The sequence below is a fragment of the Limulus polyphemus genome, unplaced genomic scaffold, assembly GCF_000517525.1.
Source record: "Limulus polyphemus unplaced genomic scaffold, Limulus_polyphemus-2.1.2 Scaffold9, whole genome shotgun sequence".
Taxonomy (NCBI): domain Eukaryota; kingdom Metazoa; phylum Arthropoda; class Merostomata; order Xiphosura; family Limulidae; genus Limulus; species Limulus polyphemus.
In genome coordinates this window covers 659,606-674,180 of record NW_013665619.1, presented here as the reverse complement: position 1 = coordinate 674,180, position 14,575 = coordinate 659,606, and the positions used below count along the sequence as shown (strand labels likewise).

Sequence of the window (14,575 nt, the reverse complement as noted above, 5' to 3'; positions counted from 1 at the left end):
TACCACATTCGACAAGACACTTCAACGATACCTGGACAGCCCCAACTGACTACCACAACCCTGTCAGCCTAACAATGCACTTACAAAATGGACCCATCAAAGAACATTGTGCCCGCATCCACAACCAAAAACTCACACGTCAGGACCTAGTACAAAACACCAAAATAAACCGCCGATTTAACGACTTCACAACTCTTCAAATACACGAAGCAATAAAAATCCTACAGCAAACTCCCATAATCAACAAACAATCGACAGGAACAGCACGCACACTGCTACTTCTTGGCGAGAAACCCCCAAGCCATAATACAACACTAAACCAATTGACGCCTTCCACGAGCTAGATACCACCACCTGCTTATCCATACCTATAAATATCCACCAACAGTAATCACAATTCACACAACATTCAGCCTTGATAATGGGTGCAGAACGCATTTGAAACGCGTCGGCCAACTCATCACTTGCTACAACTTTCACCCGTTGTTTGGTGTACTTTGGTGACAGATTTTCTTGTAGGCAGATTTTGTTAAACAACACCGATGTCTGTAGGTTTACTTTCTTCTTAGAATTCTTCTCAAGAAGTCGATAAGCCGTCTTAACGTTGTTAGAATATATATATATATAGATAGATTGCTCAAAAATACATGTACATTTAAGACTAGAACTACAGCATAGGAAATAACAATGAAAACAGGGAATAAAATGAACATAAAAAATGCAAATATTATGGGCTTGCTCTCCCTATATTGTATGAAAATCAACTGCCTTCGTGTACATTCACTGTTGATAGTTTACACTGATAAAAACTGTCATTCAACCAATTATACAGTGCCACACCACCATAATACCTATAAAAGTATAGGCAGTTATGTAGGGTAAATACATACATGGCTCCCAAGACAAATTATCAGGTTGCCAATCCCTGAAAATAGAGCAGAGTGTAAAATTACATACTAATTGTTTGTTTTTTTTTCACTAAAGTGAGTCCTCCAATATGTCCTATTCAAGATTCTAATGGGTGCCCAGTTGGCATAATGGAACATTTTTTGTACACTTAAATAAATTTTATATACTAAAGAGAATAAAAAATTAAATCCATCCTGTAAAAGATGCATGTTTGGTCCACTGAGATGTCTTCTCAAAGGTTCGACCAAGAAGATTTAAAATTAGTCACAAAGTACTGGTGTAAGAACAATCCAATTGGGCAATATTATAAAACTGGTTGCTGTAGTATCAAATTTCTTAATACAGACTATAATTACAGTAAGCCACACCTTTGTTAATTCTTCAGTATGACAGAAACACCATCCAGCTTTTTCTTTAAATGTCGGAAAAGTGGTCCACTTATTACTAGTGGAGAAGTGTGGATAAGAAAAATCATTGCATCCAGCATTGAGAAGAAAGACATCCTTCATGTAGAACTTCAAGAAAAATTAGAGAAAGTATCTTAACAAGCAATCTCTAATATTATTGTATTGATGGCTATCACATGTTTCAGTAGGAGTTGTATGGATTTTGAAGTGTGTATTTGAAACTAGTACTGTTGATAATAGAAATAGTAGAGATAAAAAAAACCAAATCCCTCTGAAGGGACATTACATAACTAAAGGTATGCTCTTTGCAATCCAGTAGCAGTCTTTTCATTGGCTTAGTTGGTAAGTACAGATGTGAAATATTACTTCCAGATGATACAGATTAGCACACCATGGACTCATTGGGTATGTAACTTTTGAAAAAAAAAAACTCCTCTGAGGACAAATAACCAAACCAAAAGACAGAAATGGGAATCTGACTTCAAACAGTAAGATAAGCAAAGTTGGAGAAAGTTGATCATTACAGATGAATTCAAATTCAAATTGTTTGACAACAATCTGTGAAAATTTGTTAATAGAGAGATCATTATTACATTCTATGTACATCATCTACAATGCAGCATACTAGGGGACTAACACAACTGTGGGTTGCCTCTCAGTTAACGATGTTGGAAATCTTCAAAAAACTGATAGCATCCTAAATGCCAACAGGTCCAATCAGATTCCTATCTCTCAGGAACAAGATCTGTTGAGCAGGGATTCATCTTCCAGAATATTATTAATGCTATAAGGTTATGTAGAAACTGAAGAGGTGAAACAGGAACTAAACAACTTAATTGAATTGTGAATAGTAATACAGGAACACTGGAACAATATTTCACAGTCATACAATGATAAAAATATGGTTGCATAAAAACAAAGTGAACTACTTTGTTTAAAGCAAGTGCAGAATATTAGTGCATTGTACGACTCATTCAGTTTTCTGTTGTATTTTCTGTACTAATATATTCTACTAATCATAGATTGAATACTTAGTTGCAATTAGTGATGCATTGTTTGTGACCTGACACTGTGTCACCTATGCATTTCCATAATTATTTTCAATATTTTATATATAGATGAATTTCTTGTTTTGTACAACAGGTGGTAATTTATTACTTAAACTGTATGTCAAATAAAAAAACTAAAAACAATCTTCCATATCCCCTTTATTACTTGCTATTACTTATAGCACTTTAAATCTCTAACTATTAAACTATGTTATCACGTATTATATCAAAATACACAAGCCATTCACTAGCATTATATATTAGCATTATATTTCTCAAAATCTCAAAAATTTCTTGTAAAATTCTAATAAAAAATTATGGGTATTCATAAACATTTTCTTTTGGCATTATTCACACACTCAGAATTTCTATATTGCTTTGTTTTTGCATTTTTTATTACTAAGCATTAAGATTGACTTGATAATAAAAAATAGCAGTAACAAACATCTACAAGCTTTACTGTCTTCATAAAATATCTAATTTAGAAATTTGACTTCAAAAATTGGTACAGTAATATGTAAATTACACCTTTAAGTGAAATTAACAATAATTGATGTTTAGTTCTATATGTATAAGTAAACACAGAAGTTTGATATAAATTTTTATTCTTGTAATAATCTTTCATTAAAAATTAAGTATTAATAGCATAATCTAAAGTGATTTGTATTAGAATTTGTTCCCTGTGCTTTATGTTAGAGGGATTGAGGATAAACTGTACTTTGTTTTGGGCTAAAACAATGCTACAGAAAACAGGGTGAAAAATACTACTAAACCAGTGTTTCTGATAGCATTAATTTGTAATTCAACTAGCTTACAGAAAATATAACTTTTTGTATCATCATAATCTGCGTAACAATTATTTTTTAGATAATCTTCCACAGTTGTACATCAGTAAGCTTGAAAGTTTATAACTCAGAAATCGCAAGGAATTCAATCTCTTGTAGCATGCACAGTGCTTATATCCCATACTGTAGCTTTGCACTAATACAAACAAGTTTTAGGTTATTAAACTCTATTAAAGTACTGTGTTTGATAAGAAATAAAACTGTGAAAGTTTTGCAAAAAAAGTACTTGTCCTTAACTGTTTGTAAGTAACAAAAATTGATACATTTTAATTTTTGATATTATATAATATAGATCATTCTTTTCTTAACTAAAAAACAGTATCAACAGATCATATTCACCGTGATAAGACTATGTTATGTGTTTTATGAAATCTTTACAAATTTTTTATATATATATATATCTTGGATATTAGTTCATTGTAAGGTATAATGTTTTGAGAGAATTCAAGGATTTTTAAGCTAAATCTAATTTGAAGAAATAAAAAAATATTGGATAATCTTTTGAATACTAAACCATGAAATGGTATATGTGGAAAGATAATTAAGATTGGACTTCAGCAAGTATTGCAGTTGTTGGTTACGATTGAATTTAAATTTATAATAATACTATCTATCTATTTATAATATTTTTTCATTGAAAAATATATTTATAATAAAAAACTTATGAATTTTGATATGAAGTATTTTGTTTTACATAGTATTTTCAAGTACTGCCAGTAGAAGTGTGAGTAGCTGACAAAGTACAAGGAAAACATTGAAAATAAAAAATTATGCTCTTTTTTTCTCACTTTAAAAAATAAACACAAGGGTGGTTGATTGCATCTTTTTAAAAATTACTAGTAGATGTGTTACAAAGATCTGTAAAGTGTTGTTATAACTGTTTCTATTGTTGGGCAGGTTCTTTTTTTATTGGTTGTTTGTTAAAAATAAATTTTACAACTTGCATAGTTTCAAAAATTAATACTAGACATAACTTCACAAATAACAGTCATTTACTTGCTAATTTTCGTTTACATAGGATACTTCTCATACCTATAGTATTTTGAAACTTAAAAGCCAATTTAAAAATCTCTGTAACCCAGTAATAAAAAAACTACTGGAACAGAGTCACTAATCGATCAACAGTCTTAACAACCTACTCTCACCTAATTTTCTTATAGTTGCAAATCAGTTCCTGCACTTTCAAGAAAATTCCAGACACTGACACTTCCCTGGATTGTGAAGTTCCTTGGACAATCCTGTTGTATAAAGAAGGCAGTCATTAAATAAACAAATTCTTGAAAGTTCAACATCATTAGTATTCTCAAATATAGACATTACAATTATTAATTAAGGGTGTGAAGCAAAAAATCAACCAAAACTTGGATAAAGAAAACAAAATCTTTCTTTACTCATTTACTGCCACTAAACTATGCAATTATCAAATCCTTTTCTTTTTTTGTGGTGTTTTTCATGGCTTATGTTAAAAAGGTAGGATGACTTTTTTGTTCTTTGCCAATATTTTTTGTCTTGTCACTGGGAGAGTTATCTTCAAGTAGATTGTTGAGGGAATCTGTTGGTGGCTTCACCTGTAATGATACTCTGGAAGTGGTCTCAATGAGATCCTTGGGCTTTTTAGCAAGTTGATTTATCTCTGGTAAAGTCATATTTGAAGTTATCAAGTAGGCTATTCTCCTACTGACGTATCTCCAATGGTGGTCATGGAGAATGTCCTTTGGTTTGATCACCTGATTTTCTGACTTCTACTCTATTATAATTTAAATTGGTTGTCTTCATTATCTTGTACTTTCATGCTTGTCATCACTGGAACTTGTTTATTTGTGGAATTTTGTGCAAAGGTACTCCAAGGCTATCTGCACTAGCTGTTCCTAATTTTAAAGTGCTAGACTAGAGGGAAAGCAACTAGGCAACACCACTCTCCATCAACTCTTGGGATATTCTTTTATTAATGAATAATATGGCCATCACATTATTATGTCTCCATGACTGAAAGGGTTCACAGGTTTGATGGGATTCAAGCCTGTGACCTGCAGATTGTGAGTTGAGTGTCCTAACCACCAGGCCATGCCAAGCCATATCATCACTGAAAGTTCAACCTCTGGTGATGTAATTGTTGTAATAGTGTATATGGATTTCCTGCTCATCAAATTTGAAATTATTGGAAGTAGGTTGAACCTCACATCTTTGTTTTTGCATGAAGTCGATTCCCAGTATGCAGTCTTACACAGTGCCAATTATCTAAACATCATGTTGTGTAGAGAAGCTTCCCTCAGTGAGAGTGACTTCCACCTTTCCTCTTCCTGGGACTTATAAATGACCATTTGCTTTTTTTATGAATCCTCTTTCTTTCATCTTTGGAAGTAGTTTCCTACCTTTCATTACTTAATCAGATCACATAATGGTAGCTATAGAACCAGTATCAACCACTATGTTGTAAGGCTTCTCATCAATCAGACTGTTGATTGATTTCTTTAAGTGGTGCACTGTTTTTCTTATTTAAGGCAGATGGGGTATTCCCATCTTCAGGATATCATTTATTGAGCTTATAATCAATGGTTAATTCATCTTCATCTTGGATGTAATTTCCATGTTTTCTACACTTATAGCAGTTTCCTTTTCCTGCTGTCTTTTGGCAGTAGTTCCTGTTTCTTAAAAGCTTTTGCTTGTAGTTCTTGGCAATATGTCCTTTTAAGTTACAATTAAAACATCTTCTGTCTTGAGATTTACTTGTGTGTCATTCTGCATGAATGATTAAGTAACTATTTTTTGTGCAGTTCCTGGCAATAGTTTTTCTAAGTTACAATTGAAACGCCTTCTGTCCTGTGGTTTATTTTTTTCATTCTAAGTAAATAGTTGTCTAATTTATGCTTTGAGTTATTTTAAATTTTCATCAGAGAAAATTGGTGTTTCTACACTGTTTGATTTGATAACTCCATAATTCCTGGATGGTGTTTCAGTTGTTTATCTGTAACATTAATTGACTCAAGTTCCATGGATAACTGGTCAGCTTCCTCCAAAGATTTACTCCTACTTTGCTTTAGCCTAATTCTCATATTCTCAATCGCTATGGCATCTGGGAATTGATCACTTGCCAATGAGTCATTGTTTCCATTCTTATAGCAATTTCCTTTTTCTTTCATTCTGTGGAAGCAGTTTTTATTTCTTAAAGATTTTGCCTGCAGTTTCTGGCAGCATGTCCTTTGAAGTTGCTAAGTCTGATCTTTCATCTTTACTCTGCTAATAAGCTTTACTCTAGAAAGTTCCTTCTGTTTTGTCACCCCAAATCTGTTTGATAAAGCAGCCACTAATGCTTGGTACTTTTACAGCTCTCGGTTAGAAGGTTACTTAGTGTTATTAGGGCTGATCCTTTTAAATGTTCAACAAGATGAACAGCTTGCTATTCATTACAGTATGCCTTCACCTTGGAAATTATTTCAAGTTATACATGATATGCCTCCAATGGGTTGGTTTCTTGATGAGGCAGTGTTGTTGGAATTATCTGTTAAATTACGTAACTTGTTGAAGTTGTGTTGCAGCTAGAGTAGTACAAGAAAGTCTTCCAGTCATAGGTGACACAACAGTAATAGTAACAGTAGTAGATCAGATGGGTTCTCCTATTCTATATGGCATAATTTGAGGTTGTGTTCTTGAGTGAATGCAGAGAAAATTGAAGCTGGTTACTTTTAGCAGTTCAGTTTCTAGATGATTTATAATTGCATTGATGACCTTCTGTGCATTTATTATGGCTTCTTCAATCTTGTTGTTATAATCCTTCTGTACTCAGCTGATGTTCTTTTATACCATTTTATTTCATTGCTATATTCCTTTTTTTACTACATTGATGTCCCTTTGAGTTTCTTCTATTTTGTTATAATCTTTCTACACTTTGTTTATGTCTTTTTGTACTTCTTTTATATAATTTTGTACTCTTTTTTTTTTCTGGTGTCCTTTTGAACTTACTTTTTTTAATGGATGGTCTTTTGTACTTTATATATGTCTTTCTTAATGTTTTTTTTTTGTTCATAATACTTTTCTAAATCTTACATCTTGTTCTTCTAATTCTTCTCTTAACTTCCTGTCTCCTTCCAATTGCTTGTCTTTCAATTCAAATCTTTTACCCTTTTCTTTCAGTTTCTTATTTCTCACTTTCATTTTTTTTTTACTTTGTTCTTCTTGGTCTTCTTTTTATTTCCTGTCTCTTTCTTCTTCATTATCTTTCCATAGTTTCTTTATTTCCAACAAGTATTTGATCATGTGTCATTATTTTGAAGTTTGGAGTTGATTTTATGTTATTTTTGCCCAAATAATACAATTCCTTACATGGTTTCTATTGTAGGGTGGATACTTTTGGATAATTCTTTAAAAACATAAAGCAAAAGTACAGTCCACTTAGCTATAATAACGTTTTATTTCTTTAACTGCAAATTTTACAACTTAAAAAGTTTTACAAACTAACAGTTCGTCTAACTTCACAAATAATGAAAGTCACTTGTTAATTTTCTCTAAATATATTGTACTTTTTGTTTCTCTAGTACTTCCTTGAAATACAACTCAATATTCACAAAACTGAAATAATAGACAGACTACAATATTTGCTACCTCAGTGATTAATCAACAATCTCAGCAACATTCTCACACCTGTCGTGCATTTTTTCATAGTTTCAAATCACTTTTAAATCTTTCAAGAAAACTACCTAGTTAATCACATAATTTCAACAGTCCCTTGACAAAACAACAATACAGATATAGACAATTAAAAGAGCATAACATAAATTCTGATAAGGTAATCTCCCTCCACTCACAAGATTAACCTTTCTCGTTTTGTGCTGCCCTCTATATTTTTCAGAAATGCATGCCACAAGCCTTCATCCTCCCTCTGTTAGAATCCAAAGTTCAAATACGTCTCTCATGGAAATCATTATGCATCACCTCCACCAATAGGAGAGCACTACTATCACGTGATGCATGTGTCTCCCTATACACGCCATTACCAAACTATTACTTCTTGTTTGGCAGCTTTCGAGTTCAGACGCTCTTTTTTACATTATTTAGTTACCTTGAAGTGGTTTATTTTTTACAATTTGCACATTTTCCTTAACTTCACTTCCAACACTTCACAGTTGTGGAGTTAAAAAGCATTACTTCCTGTGTTTGCCGCTTATGAATTGCGAAGCTACACTCACCACTTTGGGTACTTCCCCAGCATCAGATTTCGTATTTTCAGGTGTGGGCAACCCATCGGAGGTGAGTGGCATATGAGCCCCACTTCCTCCTGAGCCTTTCGGGCCAGGCCAGGCTCTAGACGATTTTGATCATTTGTTTCCCTACCCAGAGTTTGCTGCACCTTCCCATTCACTACCTGATGATTCAGCTCATCCGTCTTCAGTCTTGTCTGACTTTATCTGTCAGGTATGTGATATTATGTCTCTTACACCTGTTTATTCTGGCCCTAGACCTTCTCTCTTACATGAAATTTCCAGACCCTATTTAGTCTTTCCCCCATCCCCTGATATTAGGGTTCATGCAGACCAATTTGCGTATCAACTGGGGAGGGTGTTAGTATACCTCGTCCTTCATGGATTTCGGATGAGTTTGCCCTTGCTTATCATTAGACAGACTTTCCTTTTCTCGACCAACAGTTGTTGGGGTTGGTTCTACCTGTTTGGGGGGCGAAAGAGGCTCTTCATAGGAACTATGAGAGGGTTTTCTACTGACATCCTCTTCATCCTTACTGCTACATTGGCTCGTATTCGGCTCTCATGCTTCAAACGTCGTTTATTTATTGTTGGGACCTCTTGGGCTATGATGCGGTTTTGGCACGGACCCATCTCTAGGCTCCTTATCTGAGGGACCTTGGCATGGTGCCATCTTTGTGGCATTATGTGTTTGAGTTGGTTCCTCAGTCTTTGGCATCTCGGGTGGCCTCGGCCCATTGACATTCTACCTATACTCACATAGTAACTTGTTTGTCACAGTTGGGTCTGAGTGCAGCACTGATTCCTGTCCCATGACCTTCCCCTTCCTAACCTCAACCTGTTGCAACCTCCTGTGGTGTCACGATTCGACAATTTACTTGATGATGCACGATCCACCAATAGCAGTACCGGTGACTATGGGGTCTGTTCGGGTCCAGTGGCTTGTCTATTGAATTTCGTTCGTCTGTGGGGATGTTTTCTCGCCAATGTCTGGGATCACAAGATGCTCTTTGAGGGATTTGTTATCCACTTTCACTCCCTTCCTCCATTATCCAGTGTTCCCATTCACTTCCCTTCTCCTCAGGATCCCTTGAAATGCTAGCATCTGTCAGAGGCAGTTCCGGACCCCATCACACAACAGGCTTTCGAACCAGCTCACCAGGCTCACCTGTTTGTGGTTTCCAAGAAGACCAGGGACTGGTGTCTTTTCAGCAGTTTATCCTATCTCAATCAGTATGTGCACACTCCTCACTTTATCATGGAAACATACCTTTCTCTTTGGTGGTGGAGTGTTTCAGTCTATGTCTTCAGTTTGTCCAATGGGAGGTTGTGTACCAGTTTCTTGCCTTATCTTTTAGCCTAACCTCAGCACCATACATATTTTATCATGTGGTCCATTCCTTTGCACGACATATTCATGGTATTGGGTTGTGCTTCCATGTTTATTTGGATGACTGGCTTCTTTTTGCTCATTCAGAACAGAAATTGGCCTGTTACATTTGTCACTCCTGGCGAAGTTGCGCCAGTGGGATGGTTGGTCAAATTGGAGAAGTTTTTCCTTTGTTTTACCCAACACTTTATCCATTTGGGTGTTTCCTTCAACATCCATCTCAGTTGGGCCCAACCATTTCCTCTCTGGCTCCATTCTATGGAATGGGCCATTTGGAAAGCCTCGTCTGTTCCCTCACTTACAGCTCAGGAGGTTTTATCGCTTTTCAGGATGTGGTTCTCCATGACCCCTCTCATACCCCTGGGCAGGGCCCATATGCACTTTCTTCTGTGGATCCTCACCCAGGAGCCCTTGGATACTTCTATATCCCTTCCCTCATCCCTTGTAAACAATCTCCATTGGTGGATGAACAGAGCCCACATGTCAGCAGGGGTCCATTCCTCTTCCTCATTTGTGGCCAGATTTACATCTGTTCACAGATGCATCCCTTCAGGGCTGGGGTGCCTAGGTGGATCACCAAGAGGTTTTGGGTCATTGGTCTGTGGATGAGAGTTCTCTTCTCAAATTCCTGGCTGTTTGTCAGGCTTTAGATCAATTTCTTTCTCTTGCCAGCCACTGGCTGGTTATGATCCATTCCAACAATCGCCAAGGTGGCACCAGGCTCGGATCCCTAGGATTTCACACTATGGATCTTCTTTTTGGGGACCACAAACATTGCATTCATATGATGGCATGACATGTACTGGGTGCTTTCAATCTTCTAGCCAAACTTCCTTCCCGACCAGATCTAGTTTATCCCATGGAGTGGTCCCTGCATCATGCTGTTTTTCAGTGGCTCTGTCTACATCTGGGTATGCCCCATATCAATGCCTTTGCCACTGTTCTCAATCACAAATTACCTTGGGTTTGGTCTCCAGTCTTCCATCCTTCAGCCTTGGCTGTTGATTCCTTCAGCCAGAATTGGTCTCATCTGCTCCTTTATGTTTACCTCCCATCCATTTACTTCATTGGATGGTCTCCCTCATCCATGCCACTCCATGCATGGTCCTTCTGATAGTTCCTTACTGGCCTGCTCAGCCTTGGTTTCCTTGGTTGGTCCACCTGCAGGTGGTCCCTCCCCTTCCTCTTCCTCTCTGTCCTAACCTGCTCCATCAACTCCAGTCACTGGTGCTTCATCCTGTGCCATAAGTCCTCCATCATCATGCCTGGCTTTTGTCAAGTCCTTGTCAAGGAGTTCCAGTTTCTCTCACAGATTAGCTTCACATTTAGCCCATTCGACCTTCTTTGGCCATCTATCAATGCAAATGGGACATTTATCACTCATGGGCATTGACTCAGGCTTTCCAGGCTTCTCACTCAGTTGTTACTTGTGTCTCCGAGGTTTTCACTTGGCTCTTTGAGAGGGATTCTTTGGTCTCCTCGATTTCGAGCAGCATTATCACATATATCCCATTTTCCCACTTTTGCAGAGTCTTTGCTTTCCCTGTCCTTTCCAAGTGTCAGTTGCTCCCAGACTGGGACATTGACTTGGTCCTTCATGCCCTCACTTTACTTCCATTCGAACCTCTTTCTATGAGTTCCCTGTTTCATCTCTCTTTGAAGGTGTATATCTTCTTCCTCCTGGCCTGCGGGCATTGTAGGTCGGATGTTTTTGCTCTTGACATTACCAGGACTTTGTACCACTCCTCTCACCTTATCCTCTATCTGGATCATACTTTTCTTCCCAAGACCTCTGTAGCTTGATAAGGTAAGTCCTGTTTTCCCCTATCTGCCTATCATCTCTACCCTCATCCTGATCCAGATAGACTCCTCTGTCCTGTCTGCGGCCTTCGTTGTTCTATTGCTTGCACAGTTTCTTTCTGGTGTCATCGTTCCCACCTTTTTATCCCTTGATAACCTTCCTCTTCCCGTGATTTATTTCCTGGTTACCCAGACCAGTTGAGTTTGACGTTTGATCCAGTTGCCCTATTCTTCCTTGTCTCCTTCCCAGTGTGATCTCTTTCACGTTTACTCGCATTCCTCACATCAAATCCATCACCTTACCTTCTTCTTTGCCTTTCATCTTTGTCAGCCAATGGAAGAGATTATACAATCAGGCTTGTGGACAACTTAACATACGTTCATCTCCCACTACCTATACTACATTGCTGTTTCTGCTTCCTCGGGTTATCGCCTGCTACTTATGGCTATTATACAGACTTTGGCAAAGCTATGACATGAGGTAAGCCCTCACTAATGGTTTCTTTTCTTTCAGGGGCCCCTGCTTCAGCTTCTCTGTGGCGAGTGGTGCCTGACCAGGTATTCTGTCTGTACTCGGAATGGGTTCCACGTAGATGGTTATAACCATTCAAGACATCTTGATATCAAATCCACACTGTAAGCAGTGTTGATTCTTATACACTTTCCATGGCTATGTACACTCACCCAAGATCACTAGAGTGCAAGTTCCTTGTGGTAACTGTGTCATAATATGCCCATCTTGGACCATACCACCCATGGACAGCATGAGTAAAGCAGAAGGGGATTGCTGTCCATCCCTGCCATGCCTAGATTAAATAAGTCGGTGTGGTCTGCTTTTCAAAATAGAGTTTTGTGATCACCCATTGCACTGTCTCAAGTGTTGCAACCCCTCTAGACTCTCCATCACACTTTACCCCTTTCTTCCATTGGGTGTTTATTAATAGCTATTGAGATTTTTCCATTCTGTTTATTGATCTTCAAACATTTATAAATGTTTTAATAGTCAAAATTTTTTCAAAACGTTTTATTCACTAACAGAATTTATTTGCATACATCAGTTCAAATAGTCTTTTCAAATACCACTTAAAAGATAAGGTCATTACTTTTTATTGGAAAGAAACTGCATTTTCTTGTACTAACATTAGCTATCAAATCCTTAGTTTTTATTCTGTTTGTCAATATTTTGAAAATGCAAACATTTCAACACAGATGATTGAAGTTAATACTGGTGAGATTATTTTTGTTTTAGTCTTGATTTCTATTGGATGCTTGCTTGATGATTGTGTAATATTTGAAATTAAAGTACATGTAAAACACTCCAACAGTACCTGTTAATAAGCTACATGGATAGATCGGGTTATAAAGAAGAATATCCACATGGTTGTCTAAAGAACTGCATCCAGCATATAATTTTGCCCTCATAAATTGTTTTTACGCATAAATTTAACAATTTAATATGATAAATGAAACATATTGTCTTTTATTTGGTATTAAAGTTTTATTTCAGACTACCATATAACAGCAAATGTAGAAGCCAAAGTACACAAATAGTGTTAACTGTACAGTGAATATGAGAGCTAAATTACATAGAATTGTAATTGTATACTAAATACAATATAGAGTGTATAAAGAATGTTAAGTTTAAAGCAAATGTAAGGGCTAAAGCACACAAAGGATGTTGACTTTATCGTGTACATCAGTTTTCTGATACATTTAGCTCAGAACCATTTTGTTTTATTAGTTACTTCAACTTAATTATAAATAGTTTCTTTAATTCTGATGTTGTTTTCATAGTAATTTTGGCTTATCCGAAATTACTTGAGAAAATCATCATTGTACTTGTATTGTTAATTTATTCATAATGAATTCAGAGAAGCAGAAAGTTTCATGATGAATCATATCCTTATTTTTAAAATTGTGCTTTCCATTCACGCTTCTGAAAATATCTACTATTTTAATTCACTCAGATGTATTTCTGACGTAAGACATGTCTGTGGAGCAGAAATTACAGAACACAAAAAAATTGCTCAATGAAATCATAAACTCTGTGCATCACATATCTCAATATAATAGTGTATCCAAGGCTAGAGAAACTGTTCCTAAATCTGACTTGATAACAGAATTTTTTTAAATATTTATGGAGTGATTTATAGTAAGTAATAATAACTTTTATGTTTCTCTTTAATAGAATATATGTGAATATATATATATATATATATATATGTGTGTGTGTATGCACATTGCAAAAATAATTAGGAGTGCTAAACCTTTTATTGCTATTATTATGTGTTTTTATTTCAGCTGGAATTATATATTTGTAAGGTCAGAATACTTTTATTTCATGAAAATTACCAGAAGTTAGATAAATTTGCAAAACACGTATAATAGTTAAACGAACCACCTAAATGTCACATTAGTGTAGCCTATATAATGTGTACAGTTTAGTATACTCTAATCCCTTATAGTGATGGCACACGATGAGACACACATATGGCATGTAATGCTTTTTGAATACAAGAAGGGAAACAATGCCTTTGTAGCCACAAAAAATATCAAAGAAGTTTATGGAAATGTTTTGAACGTTCGTAAGTGTGGACAATGGTTCAGCAAATTTCGTTCAGGTGACTTTAGCCTTAAAAACTGTTATGGCAGAGACTGACATGTTGGAATTAATATTGATGCTCTGAAGACGTTTGTTGAGTCTAACCCAAGGCAACAAACTCATGAAATAGCCCTGAAATTGCATGAAACAATACGTAAACATCTAAGGAGTATGGGAAACTGCATAAAGAAGGTGTTTGGGTGCCTCACGAACTCTCCGATGATCTTCGTTTCCAACGTGTGAACGTTACTTCGTCTCAATTCTGACACGTAATGCGCTTAAAGCATTTTTGGACAGAATTGTCACAGTGATGAAAAACTGATTCTCTATGCGAATATTAAACGCCAAAAATAATGGCTCAGTCCAAGAAAAAACCAC

At 36.1% G+C, this 14,575-nt stretch overlaps 1 protein-coding gene across 1 annotated transcript in view; it reads left to right on the top strand.

Moving 5' to 3' along the window:
- Window positions 1-14,575, top strand: part of LOC106478188 — an 84,639-nt gene that overhangs the window by 60,557 nt on the left and 9,507 nt on the right. The window lies entirely within an intron of this gene.